Here is a 19624-nt window from a genome sequence, read left to right as displayed (position 1 = left end):
TGCATGAGGCTAAAATGAACTCATCATATGTTGTCGTAAACTCCATAATATGCTCCCCTTGACGTTATGCACCTCTCATAATCTGCAGTCCTTAATAAGTATGAATGAAATAACCATGGACGGCAAGAGGGAATGCTCTTCACTAGTTGAAGAGATGAAGCTCCTTCTTCTTCCACACGGTGTTGGGTTTCTTCCTTTCTTCCTTTATCTACTTCTCTCCCTTCACTAGTTTTGTGCTAGATCCTCTTGGTTTTTTATGCCTTTGAGGATTTTGCCTTGAGTAATGGGGTAGCAAACAATCCCTTACCAGATGGCAAAATCTATGGAAAATATAGCACTCCACATGGTCAAGAGGATAAAATCTTCTTCTACTCATGCCAAATCTAAATAATGCATGAAATTTGTCTCTCCTCTAATGATTAGACCTACAATCTTTGTGTTATGGCCAAACAAGTGATATGAGTTACAATAACCATAAAAATCACAAGTATACCTATTGGATATTGTCTTTGGCTGCTGATATTGTTGGAATCTCTGTTGATATGGTCTATACATTTTGCTCCAACAATTTGCTGCAATATGTCCAAACTTGTGACAATTGTAGCATTGTATCTCATGCATCAAAGGAATGAAAGGATTTTTCTTCCTTTGAAATCTAATGGTTTGGCCACAAACATATCTAGGAGAAAAGGATCTTCTGAATGTAGATTCTCCTTGAGATTTTCTACTCTGTTGTTGGTTTTTCTTATTTTTTAATTGTTGATTCTTTTGTTTTCTAACTCACTGTTGGATCTACTTCTTGGTTCCTTGTCTCTCCTTTTTGCTGTGGGTATTGTTTGCAACAGGTTTTTTGGGTTCTTATTTGATGTTATTACCTGCATGAAAACTAGATTCACCATTTTGAAATCCAATACTGGATTTATCCAATGGTGATCTTTGGATTTCAATCAAATTATCCAAGGCGATGGTACTCTTTTCCATCGTCCATTGCTTTCTCAAAGGAAACAATTTCAGCTTCTAATTTCTCAAACTCTTCTACCTTTAATTGATATTGTTTCCTCATTCATTCCTCAACTCTCTCAAACTCTACCATTTTAACTTTCAAGCTCACAACCTCTTCCTTGAGCTTGGCCTTCTTGTCATCAAAGATCTACAAAAGTTTCTATTGATCCTTGCATGCAGTTGTTAGTCTACAAATCTTAGATCTAAGAGTTTTAATAACATTCTCATCTTCACTCTGTGCTTTAGCATGATCTAAATTAGAATCATCAAGATTATAACTTAATATAAAATCATAAAGGTTTATACCTTTAGGAGCATGACTTTCTCATTTCTTCTCATCATCTGTTGAAGCATGCACACTAGAAAAATGAGATTCTTGTAGTTAGATTCTTGTTTCTAGAAACTCTTCTTTTACTTATTCTTCTTGTTTCTCTTCTTCTCATTTTCAAATTTGTTGCGTGTACCATCTCCAAATATGGATTCTAGTGTGTCCCACATATCTTTGGCACATTTCAAACTCACTAGTCTCTTCATATCATCATTATGAAGTTTCTCATATGCTATACACCATGCTTGTGCATCCTACTACAAAACTCCATCTGGAATTAGATCTTCTCCACAACCTTCACACACTACTTTCCAAATATTAGATACATGTTGTAGCGGCTACAACCACCCTCCAAAAGTTTTCCTTAGCTTTGTTTTGGAGCCTCCCTACCAACCTTTCATAGCACCTTGTCTTGTTTCATCAAGTACACAAGCTTCGGTGTTTTTCTTGCAGAAAGACACCCTGTCAATCAAAGCTTGATGCATTCCCCTCATAGGTTATTCCTATGGACTTGGTCCAGCTACAGGTTGAGCAGCTCCCTCAAGAAATTGTGTAATTCTGGAGGGCAACCACCTTTCCCTCCAGAAATTGCACAATTCTGTCTGGCAGCCTGCTGGGCTTTAGAATTGTGCAATCCTGCCAGTAAAGCTTCTTCTAGAAAATTGAGCAATTCTTCCCAGTAAGGTTGTTCAACCCAGGAATTGCGCAATCCTGGGCAGCATTTAGCTTCTTTTCCCAAAAATTGCACAAATCTCCTGGGCAGCCAGCCCAACTCCCATCTAGAAATGCACATTTTCTCCCAGTAGTTAAGAAACCTCTTGCATGTGCAGTTGGGTTGACTAGTTCCACCCAGGACCAAGGAAACTGGACTTGCATGCATGGCTTGCTTTTTCCTTGAATCGCAAAAGAGAACATGCAAAAAGCATCCCTTGTTTTAGGGAGCTACTTTTAGAAGATGGAGCTTACAAGCAATGTTCATTTTAGAATCTTCCCTCCAAGTGTCAATTTTTCCTATATTTGTGGCATGCGCGTCATGATCTAAAAATTATTTATTCGATGCATTAGAGCTTATTTTTTAACATCAATCTTGGAGCCCTGACATCCCACAATACATCCAAAACCCTTCGACACATCCGACTCAGCTATTCACTGGTACGTTGTCTCAACTTGTCTTTTTCAGCATTTCTGTTGGTTTTTGTGATTTCGCTTGTGTGAGTGTTGTTTCCTTGATTTCTTTGAATGCTCGCTATCATTTACATGCATACTAGCTTGTACTAGCACTGTTTCATTTTTTGCTGCCATCTCACTACTGTCGCATGGATGAAACTGTTTTGCACGAACGATCATCGATTCGGTGACTCAATTCACCCACATGCATTTTGTTTTGTTTTCTAAATCTTTCATTCAATGTTTGCATGCATTACCAATCACTTATTCTTTCACTTAGTATCGCCATGCATTCACTATCATATTTTCTTTCAGTTTCTTGTTAGCGAGTCTGGCTAGCCTTGGCCCAGACTCTGCCTCATCAAGACAACATTGTGTAATCTGGAGAAGGATTTGTCTTCCTCTCGAGACATGTGCATTTCTACCTAGGAACTATCCTGTAGGAATGCTTTGCGCATTTCTAAGGGATAGTAACTGCTGGTCCAGAAAATTGCACAATGCAGTCACTTAGCTTGCAGTCATTGCTAGCTGGAATTGCGCAATTCCAACAGTCAGCAGTCAGCTTGGATTGCGCATTATGTAAATCTAGTAGCCAGTCAGCCTCCCTAGACAGCCCAGACTATGTTTTGCACAAGTCTGGCAGCCGGTCTCTCAGCCTCCTAGAAGAAATTGTGCAATATTTGTTTATCAATCCCTAGGTATGTGTCATGTCATTCCTAAATTTGCTTTGGTTTTCATTGATAGATTTCTTACCATGCATGTTAATTTGTCTCCATATCTTTCAGGTGTTCATCCACCTCTTAGCAATACAGGATCAATGGCCTCTAAGAGAGTAGGATCAAAGGACACTGATGTAAGTGCAACTGGAGCAGCAGTTGAACAGGTGTCCGGATGTCTATAGATCTATGAAGATACCATGTTGTGTCTAGACAAGGACATCAAGCTAAAATGGCAAGAGGTCAATGAAGCATTTGTAGGCACTTTTATGGAACACCTTGAAGACCTCTAGGTGTATGTAAACATTCACAAGTCTAGCTTGTACCAGATTGCATGCAGATACCCTACGTTCCCATGCATGGACATGATACACTCAATCATCTCGGACACTGATCCTGAGACGATGAATTTTACCAGTGTCAGCGGGATGAATATTACAACCTTCTTGGCACAATATTATTATGAGATGTATTAGATGTCCTAGCCCATGACTATCATTGAGAATCCCTTCATCTTACCCAGCAGCAATACCAACTCCAGAGACATTTTCAGGAAGTGGGTAAAGGAGTCAACTAGATTGAAGATGACACCCAACCAGATCTATAAGATGAAGATACTATAGAAGGCGTATCATTACTTGGTCATATTTGCATGTCGACTGTATGGACAAGAAATCATAGAAACCTTCCCACAAAGTTGGGTGATTGTGTTGGACCAATTGGCTAGAGAGGGAAAACCGTGTAACTAGCCTAGCATGTTGGCTCATCAGTAGAAGGAACAGGTAACAAAGGCTCGGCAGTCACCCGAAGATATGCAAGTAGAGGTCTACATGTCTGCCTACATCTTAGATGCAATCTATGCCCGACAGGAGTTGCCAGGCTTGGAGTGAGCATGGTCACGGGCAGAGACTGCTGTGAACACTTATTGTAAGTTGTTTTCCGAATGAAACTTTAGAGGAGTTATCACATGGCTATTCAATCATTTTTTCACCCCAGTTTACAAGATGATATTCGAACATGATCCACCCTGCATGTCGAAGGCAGCAATGGAGGCACTAATAGACATTGCTGATTGGTATGCCTCACCGTCTGGCATCTTCATACGGATGATCAATGTAGAGAAACCTCCACATGTTCTACCAAAGTTTGCCTTGAGCATACTCGTTATGCATGAAGTAGCATATCACATCTTGGCAAGATTGGAATCTAGACTACACCGGAAGAAGATGTAACCTTGGCCCGCTCTTCCGTTGCAGATTAGGTTGTACGAGATTCGTAGTTTCATGCAAGAGGATGTTTAAGTAGAACTGATGAAGAAGCATCCATTCGACCTTCGAAGTTACAATCTGTATGAACCACATTGTCTTGTGAAAGATAATTGCATGAGAGTACAGTTCAATTGGATCCACAAGGCATTTCATTGGGCAGAGGAGGACCTAAGGAGATATTGCTACAATTTCTATAGACACACTGAATAGGTCAGCTTCACTGTGGAGTGGTTAGTGAAGCAACGTGAAGCATCATCCCGAAGAGCACCAGCACCTGAAGTAGTAGCAGAAGCAGAAGTAAGCATACCAGTGTGCGACAAGGGAAAGGGGACGATTTTCAATTGCATGGAGGAAGAGAAAAGAAGAAAGTTCTGAGCAGATCCACTTGTGGAGAAATTAGCTTTTTCTATAGAGGTAAAGAGGCAACAACACGACAAGACAATCACACAAAAGAAGAAGGAGAAGAGAAGAATGGAGGAAATGAAGAAGGAGTTGAATGAGCTGAAGGAGCAACTCCGAAAGGAAGAAGAGCTGTGCAAACATGAGAGGGAAGCACAACAATAATAGATACAACAGGGGGCACAACTTGTGAAAACAGATGAAACAATACCCATACAGGTAGTGGACTCATCAGAGCAGCTATCATCAGGTAGACAAGGTGAACCATCGTAGGAGAAAGGCTTTTCTCATGAGATAGAGCAAGCACTTCAACAGTTGGATACAGATATGGAGAAACAATAATTTGAACATGACATCAACCTTATGCCTCATCACCAAGAGGTCAAAATACCCACTTCACTGCATCTAGAAGATGAGCAAGTCTCAAGCGACCAAGGAGGCACTGAGATCCTTAGTGATCAACTGGAAGGATAGATGCACAACATCTCATTCGACGAGTCTCAACATAGAGTTGTGCAATCTCACAGAGTGTTGACTCTAGATGATCATACATCTCCTGTGCAAGATGAGGAACAAGTGATTGTGCTTGATGTGCACAAACATCGAGCAACCTTGGCCGATTCTACCAGGCTGTATGCTGAAGCCACTAGCTCAAGTGTTCGCTTTCTGATAAATGAGAATGACCAAATGGCTAAGGAACTACAGACGGGAAAGCAAGGAGGAGAGTTGGTAACAACATCCTCCCAAGCTAAATTGAAGAAGGCAATAATAGATGAAGTATTGTCCCTTGACATAGTTATGCAAGGATTGTACTTTAGGTTTGGTATCGTGCATAAGGCACTTGTCCATATCAACAAATGGCAACAACGATGTGCTAGAAGAGCACACATCTTGGTGAACTTACATGTTGTTGTTGATTACATGCAAACATGGACGATAAGATACAAGGGAGCCCCACTTCACTTGCCTAAGATGATGAAGGTCAGTGTGGTCGAGTTGAAGCTACATATCTAGAGTTAGATTCGGAACTATGAATAGCTCGCACCTCTCGTCACTAATATATAGGCTTCCCATGCACATGTACTCAAGAGTATGGATGTTGTGGTGCGTGCACATGCAATCCCATCTATTGGGACTCTCACACAAGCAAAGACAAAGGCACAGGTCCGACTAGAGCTTGACTCGTACTTCGATGAGTTGATGCACATTACCACTAGCCCAAACTTGCCCATAAGTGTAGACATCATGCACAAGTATGTTGTTGGTATCGCCACATTAATGACAATGATGCACATGCTTTTCGACGAGTTGGAAAGAGGATCTTGAGGAGTGTACCCGGATGCTATGGAGGAAAGAGTTAGGTTCCAGAAAGATGTCACCTTGGAGCACATAGACACCATCATAGACTACCGATCTTGGCATCAGTATGTTACTGTTGATCATGCCAAGGATGTTGAAGAGTTGTACTTCCATGGTTGTCTAAGTCATAATGATGTCTAGCATGGCTTTCTCAAGTCATTTTGTCTCACATGGGTACATGCGCATTGTAATGTAATGTCTTGTCAAGTGTAAGTCAAGTGTCGATAGTTGGATGTAATAGCCATAGAGTAGATGAAGCGTCATGAGGGTAGATGAACTATCACAAAGAGGAGTGTGAAGGGTCACCCACCCTTTGCTATAAATAGTCCCTCATAACTCATTTTAAAGGCTTTTGTTCAACCAAGCTTCTGATAAGACTATCTTGGAGAGAGCTTAGATAGTATTGTAACGAGTCTTGGCTTCTCCACTGCATAGAGCTAGTGCATATCTTTGGAGGAGCATGTGGTTGTGGCTATAACGTTCCATTTTCGGAACTAGTGGTTGGACATGGATGTATTGTATGGCTGGAACTTACACTTCTTAATATAATAAGAGCCAACATGTTTCATGCATATGTTGTATTGTATTCTATGTTATCTAGTTTACTCTCAATGATATATGTATATGTCTACTTATGCATGCATGTAGAGCTATTTGTGTATGCATGTATGGACCTTTCTGAAATGTGTTGTTGGTTTTACCATCACTTTGGATTTCTAGCTAACTTTCCTTCCATGTTGTGATGCATCTTTGCTCATGTATTCCCTTCTTAACTGTGTGCTGTCACAGGTTTCCAAGGGGCGCACTCATCTCAACCCCCGTGTGTTAGAACCTCTCATGCACCTTCCTTGGCTCACTGTAGCTGTGACACCCACTACTGGGACTCCAACACCAAACGGTCTAAGGTCTAATTGGGACGTCTTACGGGGGAGATCCCCTGACATGTTGGCAGGTCCAACACTGTCAACATTTTTGGCACTAGAAATAGGGCCAGAGGACAAGATGTGTCCTCTCATCCTATTTTGAACCTTTGCATATCTATCATGGATTCTTGCACTCTCCTCCCTCCAGGATGTTTTTCAAATCACGAAGATGTCACCATCACGAGGGATTTTTTTGATCACTTGTCCACTTACACGTATGATGGTGAAGGCGAAGTGGCCTGGCCTGAGTTCTTACATGACCTTCTTTCCATGATTCATGAGGAAGATGGATGTTCTGACGAATAGGCCAGTTTTATCCTTGCATACACAATTTGTGAATCCCCATGTTGGTGGCTATGCAACCTACTGACTGACACCGTGCACTCACTTGAGAACTTATGTGATCTCATTGAAGACACTTTCTATCATTTTGATCTAGAACATCTTGACCAAAAGATGTTACAACAACAGAAGAGTCTGCATGAATCGACTATGGAGTTTTGGCAATGCTTCTGTGATTTGCAGTTTCAAGCTCCGAAGAGCTAGGTGAAAATTTTCTATATTTGGGACCAATTCGAGTATTGCATCAAAAAATTTGCTCGTCCCAAGAAGAAGTTTGAAATCAAACCTCGCTCAACATTCTTTAGTGATGGAGCTGCACAATCTCAAACAGATGCAGTCACTGTCACAAGTGACTCTCTGCCATCCCCTCATCAAATAGCTCCACCACTATAGAGTGATGTTGAGGATCATGCACACACATTGGTTCAGCTATCACATCATCCCAACATCACTTCGCCTAATTTTCACACAAATTTGGTTGTGAGTCCTTCAGGTTGTCATATGCATTTTGTTCTACAACCTCTGTCTTTGCACCCAGTTGTTCCTCCAGATGATATTGTCTTGTGTTCTTCCATTCCATACTCTACACTTATTGTGAATGAGGAAAAATCCACATACAGAGTTGGTGTTGCACAACCAACATGCGCTGTCATTCATGAAGAGTGTGAGTGGGACCTTGAGAATCAACAATCGGTGTAGGATGACTTGCTTCAGTCTAAGCCCCCTCCATTCCTTCCTAACATCCTTGGTGAACCTGTGATCCATGATTTCACATGTTTATCTTCATTCATGGATGCACCCATCATTGATCACTCGCAAGACACAACAAATGTCATTCCATCATCGGACAATGGAGAGGATAAGTTATTCACTGAAAATATACTTGATCTTTCATCTACCTTTTCCAGAAACACAGAGGATCAATTTGTTCACTTTTCATCTACACCTTTGTTTGATTCATCAGATCATGAGGACACCGATGAAATCATTGGTTTTTCTGATCATGGTTGTAGTGATCCATATGCTCCCATATTTTATCACGATCATTATTCTATCGCAGTTGATTTTTTGAAGCCACCGGTTTATGATGACCTATCTAGCAATGAAGTCGAAACACCCAAGATTGTCGAGGCACTTCAGCTCGAGCTAGGTGTTATATTAATCCCTCGCTACCTTGAAGTTCGTTTCACTTCCAATCAAGAAATTTTTCAATCACCCAAGGCTCCTCATCACTCATCTGTATACATTGAAGATTGATCATGCTTCCTCCACTTGTCCTGCATGATCCTATCATTCATGCATTGGAGGAATCTTACATTACAGGCACATGTGCATGACGCAAGTTGTCTTTGTTTCTTTCCTTTGCTTGCATGTCATAGTCAAGAGTGTGCATATGCTTCAAAGCTGCACGGAATGTCGCACATCACCATGATAATTCCATGGATTCCTCATCATGCACTTGCACTCACTTATGTCCCATGGGTACCTTGAAACACAAAGTGTGGTTGTCTTCATTGTGATATCTTTCTTGCTTGCTGGTTCACACAACTGGGTTGCTCGCAAACAAAGCCCTTGCCAACATGGGTCAACCAATGTGCCAGTGGCTGCATTGGAAATATCACTTCACATGATCAAGCCCATGCACCATTAATTTAGGAGTGGGAGTAGTGTTTTCTTTCAGTTGGTTTTCTTGCATGCTTTTATGCTTAGTTGCTTTGTTCACTTATTTGTTTGCCTACTTGTTTTCTTAGTTTTCTTTCGCTTTTGCTTCTACTTATAATATTCTTTGTTGTTCATTTGTTTGCTTGTTTTGTTTGTAGGTAATTTCACATGAAGCCATGTATGACTCTTGAAACAAGCTGGGTAAAGTACAAGAGGCCTTGTGAAGCTATCACTGCTTTGTTATCTGTCATCCTACCTCTGTATGAAGAAATTGCTACTTTTAGTCCATGATACGTCGAAGGAAAATACGTACTGTTTGAAGTGAAACTTGGTGAAAGCACAGTGCTTGAGTGCTAACAAATGTCACCTACTCTAGTCAGTTGTTTTTGGGTTAACCCTTGTCAGCTCAGTCAAGTAGAGTAAGGCGAGGGGGAAAATCTTAACAGGCGTGTCAGAGGTATAATAAACTACTTTTCTTTTGGAACAACCTCTTCTTCTCTCAATAAGTCAAGATCCCTCTTTCACCTCTGAAATGAATAAGTGCTATGCACAGTTATGATAAAAATGAAAAACAAAAAAATAGAAAGTGAAATATTCAAAATGAACAATGAATAAGGAAAAAGAAGAGAAAGGCTTCCTACGCAAAGAGGTGATGCAAGTAACTTCGTTGGGGTATTAACTAGGCTCGCTGGTAGTGGAGCCATGCTTGTGTTCCTATGTGACTCCGCTATGTTACTGTCCAGGCCTACTTGTAGTGGAGCAACACCAGAGATGAAACTAAGACTCTAATGACTATAATGCTTGTGCATCAATACACCCCTCATCTCCATTTGAAACAACTATGTTGCATTGGCTTGGAATGTGTGTCAATCGAGCAAGAGCTTGGCAGATGCTACATCTTACAATCAAGCTAGTGTGAGACCAAGACGAACTGAGAACTGAACAATACTTCTGGAGGTGTTAGACTTGTTTTTCACGAACAAGGTCCATTCAGAGAGTTGGAGTTCTACCAGTGTGTTGTCAAGTGTTGTAGTAGCTACAACCACACTCCAAAATTTTTCCTTAGCTTCACTTTGAAGCCTCCCTAACAACCTTTCACAACACCTTGTCTTGTTTCGTCAAGTACACAATCTTCAGTGTTTTTCTTGCAGAAAGACACCCTGTTAATCAAAGCTTGATCCATTCCCTCAAAGGCTATTCCTACGAATTGGTCCAGCTGTAGGTTGAGAAACTCCCTCAAGAAAATGCACCATTCTGGAGGGAAACCAGCTTTCCTTCAAGAAATTGTGCAATTCTGTTTGGCGGCCTGCTGGGCTCCAAAATTCCACAATCCTTCCAGTCATGCTTGATCCAAACAATTTCACAATTCTCTCTAGCAGGGCTGCTCAGCACAGGAACTGTGCAGTCTTGAGTAGCAGTCAGCTACTCTACCTAGAAATTGCACAAACCTCCTGGGCAGCCAATCTAGCTCCCATCCAGAAATGTGCATTTTCTCTCAGCAGTTGAGTAGCCTCTTTCATGTGTATTTGGGTTGACCAATGCCACCCGGGACCAAGGAAGCTTGACTTGCATGCATGGCTTTCTTTTTCCCAAAATAGAAAAAGGAAACATGCAAAAACTATCCCTTGTTTTAGGGAGCTATTTTTATCAGCTGGAGGTTACATGAAAAGTTCATTTTAGAATCTTCCCTCCAAGTATCAGTTTTTCCTAGATTTGTGGCATGGGTTTCATGAGCCCAAGATTATTTATTCAATGCATCAGAGCTCATTTTTTCACATTGATCTTGGAGCTCTAACATCGCACAACACATCTAGGACTCTTCGATACATCCGGATCAACTATTTAAGGGTAAGTGGTCTCAACTTGTCTTTTTCAGCATTTCTGCCACTTTTTGTGTTTTCACTTGTGTGAGTGTTTTTTGCTTGATTTATTTGAATGCTTGTTATCATTTACATGCATACTAACATGTACTAGGACCATTTTACTTTTTGTTGTTATCTCACTACTGTCGCATGCATGAAAATGTTTTGCATGAACGGTCACTGATTTGATGACTGGCTTCACCCACATGCATGTTGTTTTGTTTTCTGAATATTTCATTCAATGTTTGCATGCATGATAAATCACTTATGCTTTCACTTAGTATCGCCATGCATTCACTATCATATTTTCTTTCAGTTTCCTGTCGGCAGTATGGCCAGCCTTGGCCCATACTCTGCCTCACTAAGACATCATTGCACAATCTGGAGAAGGAAGGCCTTGTATACCTTTCCAAAAATGCACATTTATACCCAAGAATTATCCTCTAGGATTTCTTTACACATTTTTGAGGGATAGTTATTTCTTGCATAGAAAATTGCATAATGCAGTCATTGAGCCTACAGTCATTTCCAGCTAGAATTGCACTTTGCACAATTCCAACAGTCAGTCGTCAGCCTCGATTACGAATTGTGCAAATCCAGTAGCCAACCATCCTCCGCAGAAAGCCTAGACTTCTTTTTTCACAAGTCTGGTAGCCATTCTCTTAGCCTCCCAGAAGAAATTGAGCAATCTTTGCATATCAATCCCTAGGTATGTGTCAAGTCATTCTCGAATTTGCTTTAGTTTTGGCTGACAAATTTCTTGCCACGCATGTCGCTTTGTATCTAGATCATTCAAGTGTTCATCCACCTCTTAACAGTATAGGATCAATGGCCTTGAAGAGAGCAATATCAAAGGAAATTGACAAAAGTGCAACTAGAGTAGGAGTTGAATGGGTGTCTGCATGTCTACCAATCTATGAAGATACCAAGTTGTTTCTAGGAAAGGACATCAAGCTAAAATGGAAAGAGGTCAATGAAGCATTTTCAGGCACTTTCAAGGAAGACCTAGAAGACTGCCAGGAGTATGTAAAAATTCACAAGTCGGGTTTGTACTGGATTGCATGCAGATACCCCACATTCCCATGTGGGAACATGATACATTGGATCATCTCGCACACTGATCTTGAGATGATGACTTTGAGCATTGTTAGCAAGATGAAGATTGAAACCTTCTAGGAACAGGATTATGATTAGATGTATCAAATGTCAGATCCTATGACTATCATGGAGACTCCCTTCAGCTTACCCATCAATAGTGCCAACTCCAGAGACATTCTGAAGAACTAGGTAAAGGAGCTGGCTAGATTTAGGATGACACCCAACTAGATATATAAGACAAAGATACTACGGAAGGCGTATCAATACTTGGTCATATTTTCATGTCGACTGTATGGCCAAGAAAGCATGGAAACCTTCCCACAGAGTTGGGTGATCATGCTGGACCAACTGGCCAGAGAGGGAAAACCATGTAACTGGTCCAGCATATCGGCTCATCAGCTGAACGAACAAGTAACAAAGGCTCGACAGTCGCCGAAAAGGTATACAATCAGAGGTCTACATGTCCACCTACATCTTATATGAAACCTGTGCTTGACAGGAGTTCCTGGGCTTGGAATGGGCATGGTCACTGGTGGAGACTTCTGTGAACACTTATTTGTAAGTTGTTGCCCGAATGTAGCTTCAAAGGAGTTATCACATGGTTGTCTGATCATTTTTTCACCCCGGTTTACAAGATGATATTCAAACAGGATCCACCCTGCATGTCGAAAGAAGCAATGGAGGAATTGATAGACATCGATGATTGGTATGCGTCACCATCCGACACCTTCATATGGATGTTCAGCGCGAAGAAGACTCCACATGTTCTACTGAATTTTTCCTTGGAAATACTCATCATGCAGGAAGTAGCATATCACATCTCGGCAGGATTGACACCTAGACTGCACTGGAAGAAGAAGGCACCTTGGCCCAATCTTTCGCTCTAGATTGGGTTATATGAGATCCGGAGTTTCAAGCAAGCGTAAGTTGAAGCAGAACAAATGAAGAAGTATATGTTCGACCTCCGAAGTTACAATCCATATGACCCACATTGTCTTATGAAATATTACTGTACGAGAGTACAGTTCAACCAGATCCACGAGGCATTTCATTAGGTAGAGCAGGACCCATGGAGATATTTCTACAGTTTCTTCAGACACAATGAATAGGTTGAATTCACTGTGGAGTGGTTAGAGAAACAACTTGAAGCAACATCCCAGATAGCACCAACACTAGAAGCAGGAGTAGCAACAAAAGTAAGTATACTAGTGTGCAACAAGGGAAAGAGCAAGATTGTCAATCGCATGGAGGAAGAGAAAAGATGCAAGTTCCGAGAAGATCCACTTGTGCAGAAAGAAAATTTGGCTATAGAGGAAAAAAGGAAACAACGTGAAAAACAAATTGCACAAAGGTAGAAGGAGAAGAGAAGAATGGAGGAAATAGAGAAGGAGTTGCATGAGCTGAAGGAGAAACTCCAGAAGGAACAAGAGATGCGCAAACAGGAGAGGGAAGTGCAACAACAATAGGTACACCAAGGGGCACAACATGTGCTAATAGATGAAATAATTCCCATACAGGTAGTGGACTCATCAAAGCAACTAGGACCAGGTAGATAGGGTGAACTATCACAGGAGAAGGACTTTTCTTGTGAGATAGAGAAAGCACTTCAATAGTTGGATACGGATATGGAGCAACATGAATTGGAACAAGACATCGACCTTATGCCTTATCACCAATAGGTAAAATTACCTGCTTCACCACATCCTGAAGATGAGCAAGTCTCAAGTGACCAAGGAGGCACTAAAATCCTTGGTGATCAACTAGAAGGAGAGACGCACAACATATCATTCGATGAGTTTGAACATAGAGTTGTTCAGTCTTGCAGAGTGTCAACTCTGAATGATAATACATATCTTGCACAAGTTGAGGAATGAGTGATCATGCCTCACATTTGCAAACATCCGGTAGGCTTAGACGATGCTACCATAGTGTATGCTGAAGCCACTAGCTCAAGTGTTCAATTTCTGATAGCTGACAATGAGCGAATGGCTAAGGAATTACAGGCGACCATACAATGGGGAGAGTTGGTGACAACATTCACCCAAGCTGAATTGAAGAAGGCAATACTAGATGAAGGATTGTCCCTTGATATAGTTATGCAATTGTTGTACTCCAAGTTTGGTACCATGCATAAGGCAGTTGTCCATCTCAACGGATGGCAACAGGGATGTCCTAGAAGAGCACATATCTTGGTGAACTTGCATGCTGCTATTCATTACATGCAAACATGGACAATGAGATACAATGAAGCCCCATTTCACTTGCCTAAGATGATGAAGGGCAGTGTGGTTGAGTTGAAGGCATGTATCCAGAGTCAGATCCAGAACTATGAAGAGCTCCCACAGCTCATCAACAGTATATAGGCTTCCCATGCATGTGTATTCAAGAGTATGGATGTTGTGGTGGATGCAAATGAGATCCCATCTATTGGGACTCTCACCCAGGTGACAAAAAAGGCACAAGTCTAACTACAGATTGACTCATACTTTGACAAGTTTATGTGCATTGCCACCAACCCAGACTTGCCCATCAGTGCAAACATCATGCACAAGTATGTTGCTAGTATGGTTGTATTAAAGACAATGATGCACATGCTTTCAAATGAGTTGGATAGAGGAGCCCGAGTAGTGTACCAGGATGTTATGGAGGCAAGAGTCAGGTTCCTAAAAGATGTCACCTTGGAGCACATGGATACCATCGCGGACTACCAATCTTGGCATCATTTTGTTACTATTGATCATCGTGAGGATGTTGAAGAGTTGGACTTCCATGGTTTTCTAAGTCATAGTGATGTCTAGCGTGGCTTGCTTGAGCCATTTTGTCTCACATGAGTACATTTTCATTGTAATGTAACGTCTTGTCAAAGGTAAGTCAAGTGTCGATAGTTGGATGTAACAGTCATAGAGTAGATGAAGAGTTGTGAGGGTAGATGAACTATCAAAAAGGGGAATGTCAAGGGTCACCCCACCCTTTGCTATAAATAGTCCCTCATAACTCATTGTAAAGGCTTTTGTTCATCCAAGATTCCGATAAGACTATCTTGGAGAGAGCTTGGACAATATTGTAATGAACCTTGGCTTCTCAACTACGCAGAGCTAGTGCATCTCTTTGGAGGAGTAGGTGGTTGTGACTGTAACATTCCACTGTCAGAGTTAGTGGTTGGAGATGGATGTATTGTATGACTAGAACTTAGACTTCTTAATATAACAAGAGCGAGCACATTTCATGCATATGTTGTATTGTCTTCTATGCTATTTTGTTTACTCTAAATGATATATGTATTTTTTTACTTACACATGCATGTATAGCTATCTGTGTATGTATGTATGAATCTTTCTCAAATGTGTTGTTGGTTTAACCATCACTTTGTATTGCTAGCTAGCTTGACTTCCATGTTGTGATGAATCTTTAGTTTTGTGTTTCCTTCTTAACCACATGCTATCACAGGTTTCCAAGGGGTGCATTCATCTCAACCCCCCTATGTCAAAACCTCTCATGCACCTTCCTTGGATCACTGTAGCTGTGACACCCTTGCTACCAACAAAGTTATCTTACTTGCCTTTGTGTGAATCATGGTTAAGGCATTATTGTATGACCCACTGCTGGGACTCGTACACAAAATGGTCTGAGGTATAATTGGGACTTCTTACTAGGGAGATCCCCTGACATGTTGGCAGGTCTAGCACCATCAACAATCCACAAGATAAAATTTGATATTTTACATTTTTGTGCCATACCTTTTAATTTGTAGCTCTGATGATAGCCATTACAAAAAAATAAATCAATTTCTGCCAACAAGCTACAACCAAGAGCCCCACTATGATACTAATATTTGGAAATATATTCACTACTGGGGGGGAGTGAATTAGTAGTGAGGACACTTATAAACTTTTTCTCAAAATATTTAATCTTTAGCATGCATAAACTGAAACATATAAATAAAGATTACTACAACACAGATAAACATTCAACCACAAAATCAATAAACACAATGACATAATTGTTTCTTGTGGAAAACCCATCCAAGGAAAAAAATCACCATGTTGTTGCTGCGCTGCTCAATTCTATATTAATAGTTGAAAAAATTATACATGGATAAGCTCACTCCAATGAGCCTTGAAGAATTTCTTCTTTCACAGTATTTTGGTCCCTTAAGATAAAAAGATGTTTCTCTCTTGGATCTTCGAACTACCATCTGTTGAAGACCACCACGATTAGTCAATCCTCACCCCACTCTGATGGGACTATCCAACTCCTATTGGATGGAGAAAACTCTTCCTTATACTGAATCCACCAAGCCACTATCTACTCAAGGCCTCCATGTCTTCACTACCTCCATGTGAGCCTACTTTCATCTATTTTCAAACTGGACTCTAAAACTTGCTAAACATGAGAAATGTAGCAACATAGCATCAAGGCACCAACAAATTTGCAGCAACATCTACCATCAAAACTCCATACAAAAATCTCCACACAATGATCAAAGAAATCTGCTCAATCACTACTACAATCACACACCAACAACTCACTCACTACATAAACATAATGGCTAAAATGTGCTTCAGCTCATTGTCACTACAACTGGAAACTAATTTAGTAAATATGCATAATATGGGTCACATAGTTTGCAAGCTCTTCTCCAAGATCTCACTCACTCAACACACACTCTAGACAATCAATCAACTCAATACAATCCATGCCTTCTTCTAGTTATCAAATTCCTGAGAAGATTAACTCAGTAAATGCTACAGGTTATGGAAGACTCAACAACTCCTTTCACATGCTTTAGATTTGGTTTACGAAGGAATATTGACGAAATCAAGCACTAATTACATTATCCCTTTGATATCTTCAAACTTGATCTGCTTGTAGAGACACCACAACCTTTTCCAACCACATACTTGAAATTTTCGATCCATATATAACATATAAAACAAATAAAATATTTGAGGAGCACGAGAAACATGGATAAAACTCATCTACAGGATCAGTAACTCCCACTAAACACTGTCAAAGAGTCCAAGTCCTTAGTCGCTCTCATGACACACTATGCCAATGACCAGATTCGCTCCTACAACCTTCAAAGAACCTTCATCTTCTTCCAATCTAGACCGAATTTAAAAGGAAATCACATTCAAAAGATACTTGGGTTTGTTTTGCACAAAACCCATGTCTCATAATTTTTAAATTCATCTTCATTTGCTCAAAAAGTCCAATCCAAAACTTCCACTTCTATTTAAACACCGTACTCAACGGCTAGGCCTAAAACTGAAGCAAAACATTTGTTCTTCAGTCCAGAACCTCTTCCACCTGATCACTCATCTTCCTCTTCTCCTCTACGCTCCTCCAAGCCTCTACAACTAGTATACAACTAATGAATAGGCAAGGAATAAGTCTAAGACATGCTAGACCTATTCTACCAACTTTAGGAGCAAGACCAACACCTCCATCTCCTCAAGCAACAACCTTAATCTCTCTGACACCTGTAGCAGCACCTCTTTCCTTTGTAGTAGCATCCTCAAGTCCTACAACATCAACAACATGCCATACAACTACCTATAACACTGGTGGAAGCACCTCCAACACAACTAGTCTCAAACCATCACATGAAGAAACAAACCAATGTCTCCAAGACAAGTAGAGCCATATGCAACACCAAGAAATCAGTACACCAACAACCAGTAGCAACAACATCTCACACCATGAGAAGCTCACCATCCTCCTATAACAACAACATCTCCAATCAACACATCATGTGGAATCCATCTCCACTCAGCATCCATAACATCATCTCTACTAGGTCTAGTAATAAGTATGTTGACATCAATGCGAACTAACATGACCATCACCAATCATGCATTCAACACACATGCATATGACCAGGATCACCAAGAGCTTGTTGACATCATCGACAACACCACAATTCCAACACAACTCTTGTTACATTTATTTGTTATATCCACTTCAGTTGAGGAACTCGAATTCCTTGCATGCACTAGCTATTTTGGGTTGATTGATCAGTTAACTAATAGATATATGAGTTAGAATATTGTCCCATTGTACAACTTACATTCAACTAACTCTATCAATAGTTAGAGGTTAGTTAAGTAAATACAACTAAAAATAACTGAACTAGATTACTAAAATTTAGCAATCACACATGCATAATTAAACTCCAAGCCCTCTAACTCAAATTTATTATGCTAACTGAGTGACAAGATCCATGTCACACTAGTTAATTGCCTACAAGTTGTCCTGCTAATGTGAAAATTCGATTCACTCAATTTGACTAAAGCTAAAGTCAACTTTAACCCTTCTTGCTACATTTTTTCAACACTCCCTCTTAGCAAGAAATGGATTTTTTACCACCTCTATCCTGCACCTATGCAATTCAAATTTACCTCTTGACAATGCCTTTATCGAGATGTAATGCATTGTCGCAATACAATTCTCCTCTGCACACAGTCGCACAAATGATGATATATGATATGAATGTCGTTGGACCTCTCATGAAATACTAGATTCTTATAGAGCTTAATGCTCTAAAAGGTTGGAAAAGGTTATGGTGTCTCTGGTCTTGATGATGAAACACACTTGTTGGTTTGAAATGCGTCAGCCAAAAATTTCTCTTATTTGATTTCTACTGAAAGACTTTGCTTAAATCATTATGGATCATGAAAGCTTGAATACAAAAAATATATCATTGTCGGATCCATTTCCTAATTGAAAAGTGCCATAAGTATTTTCCTCATCCAGATTGCTTCACATGTTGCTTGGCATGTAGCCATGTATTCAACCTCTACTGAGTTGAGCGCCACTAACCTTTGCTTCCTGCTGTACTAGAAAATGGTTGTGGAAGCAACACTAAAGATATCACTTGATGTACTTTTCATATCAGATGGACTCCATACCCAATCTACAACAGTGAAGCCTTGCAGCTTCACTCCCTCTATCCGTATATACCGTAATCCATACTAGGTAGTGAATTTGAGGTACAATAACACATGCTTTGTTGCCTTCCAATATAATTTGGAAGGCCTTACCATAGCTCGAATAATTTGGTTCATTGCATAGCACATGTCAGGTCGTGTGTTCAAAGGATACATCAATGAACCCATAAGCTTCCTGTAAATGGTAACATCCACCTCTTGACCTGAAGTGGCATTCTCCTTCCTCCAATTTGTAGCTAAAGGTGTGTCCATGGGCTTATAGCTCTTCATGTGAAATATTTGAAGTATATCGGTAGCATACATTCCTTGAGACAAAAAAAAATTCATGGTCACCCTACCATAATTCTAGCCTCAAAAAGTAATGCATGAGGCCCATTTCTTTCATCTCAAATTTCCTTCCAAGATCCTCTTTGTAAGAGTGTATCAGCTTCTCATCACCTGTTAATATTAAATCATTGACATATAAAACAAGAATAAGAAACTTACCATCTACCATGATGTGATAGAGGTTCACATATTCTTCACTTTTAGTGAATCCCAATCCAATG

This window comes from Pinus tabuliformis, chromosome 4_1 (genome assembly GCF_031772625.1).
Source record: "Pinus tabuliformis cultivar Carrire ecotype Pingquan chromosome 4_1, CPIR1, whole genome shotgun sequence".
NCBI classification, from domain to species: Eukaryota; Viridiplantae; Streptophyta; class Pinopsida; order Pinales; family Pinaceae; genus Pinus; species Pinus tabuliformis.
Note: the sequence above shows the minus strand (reverse complement) of the source record.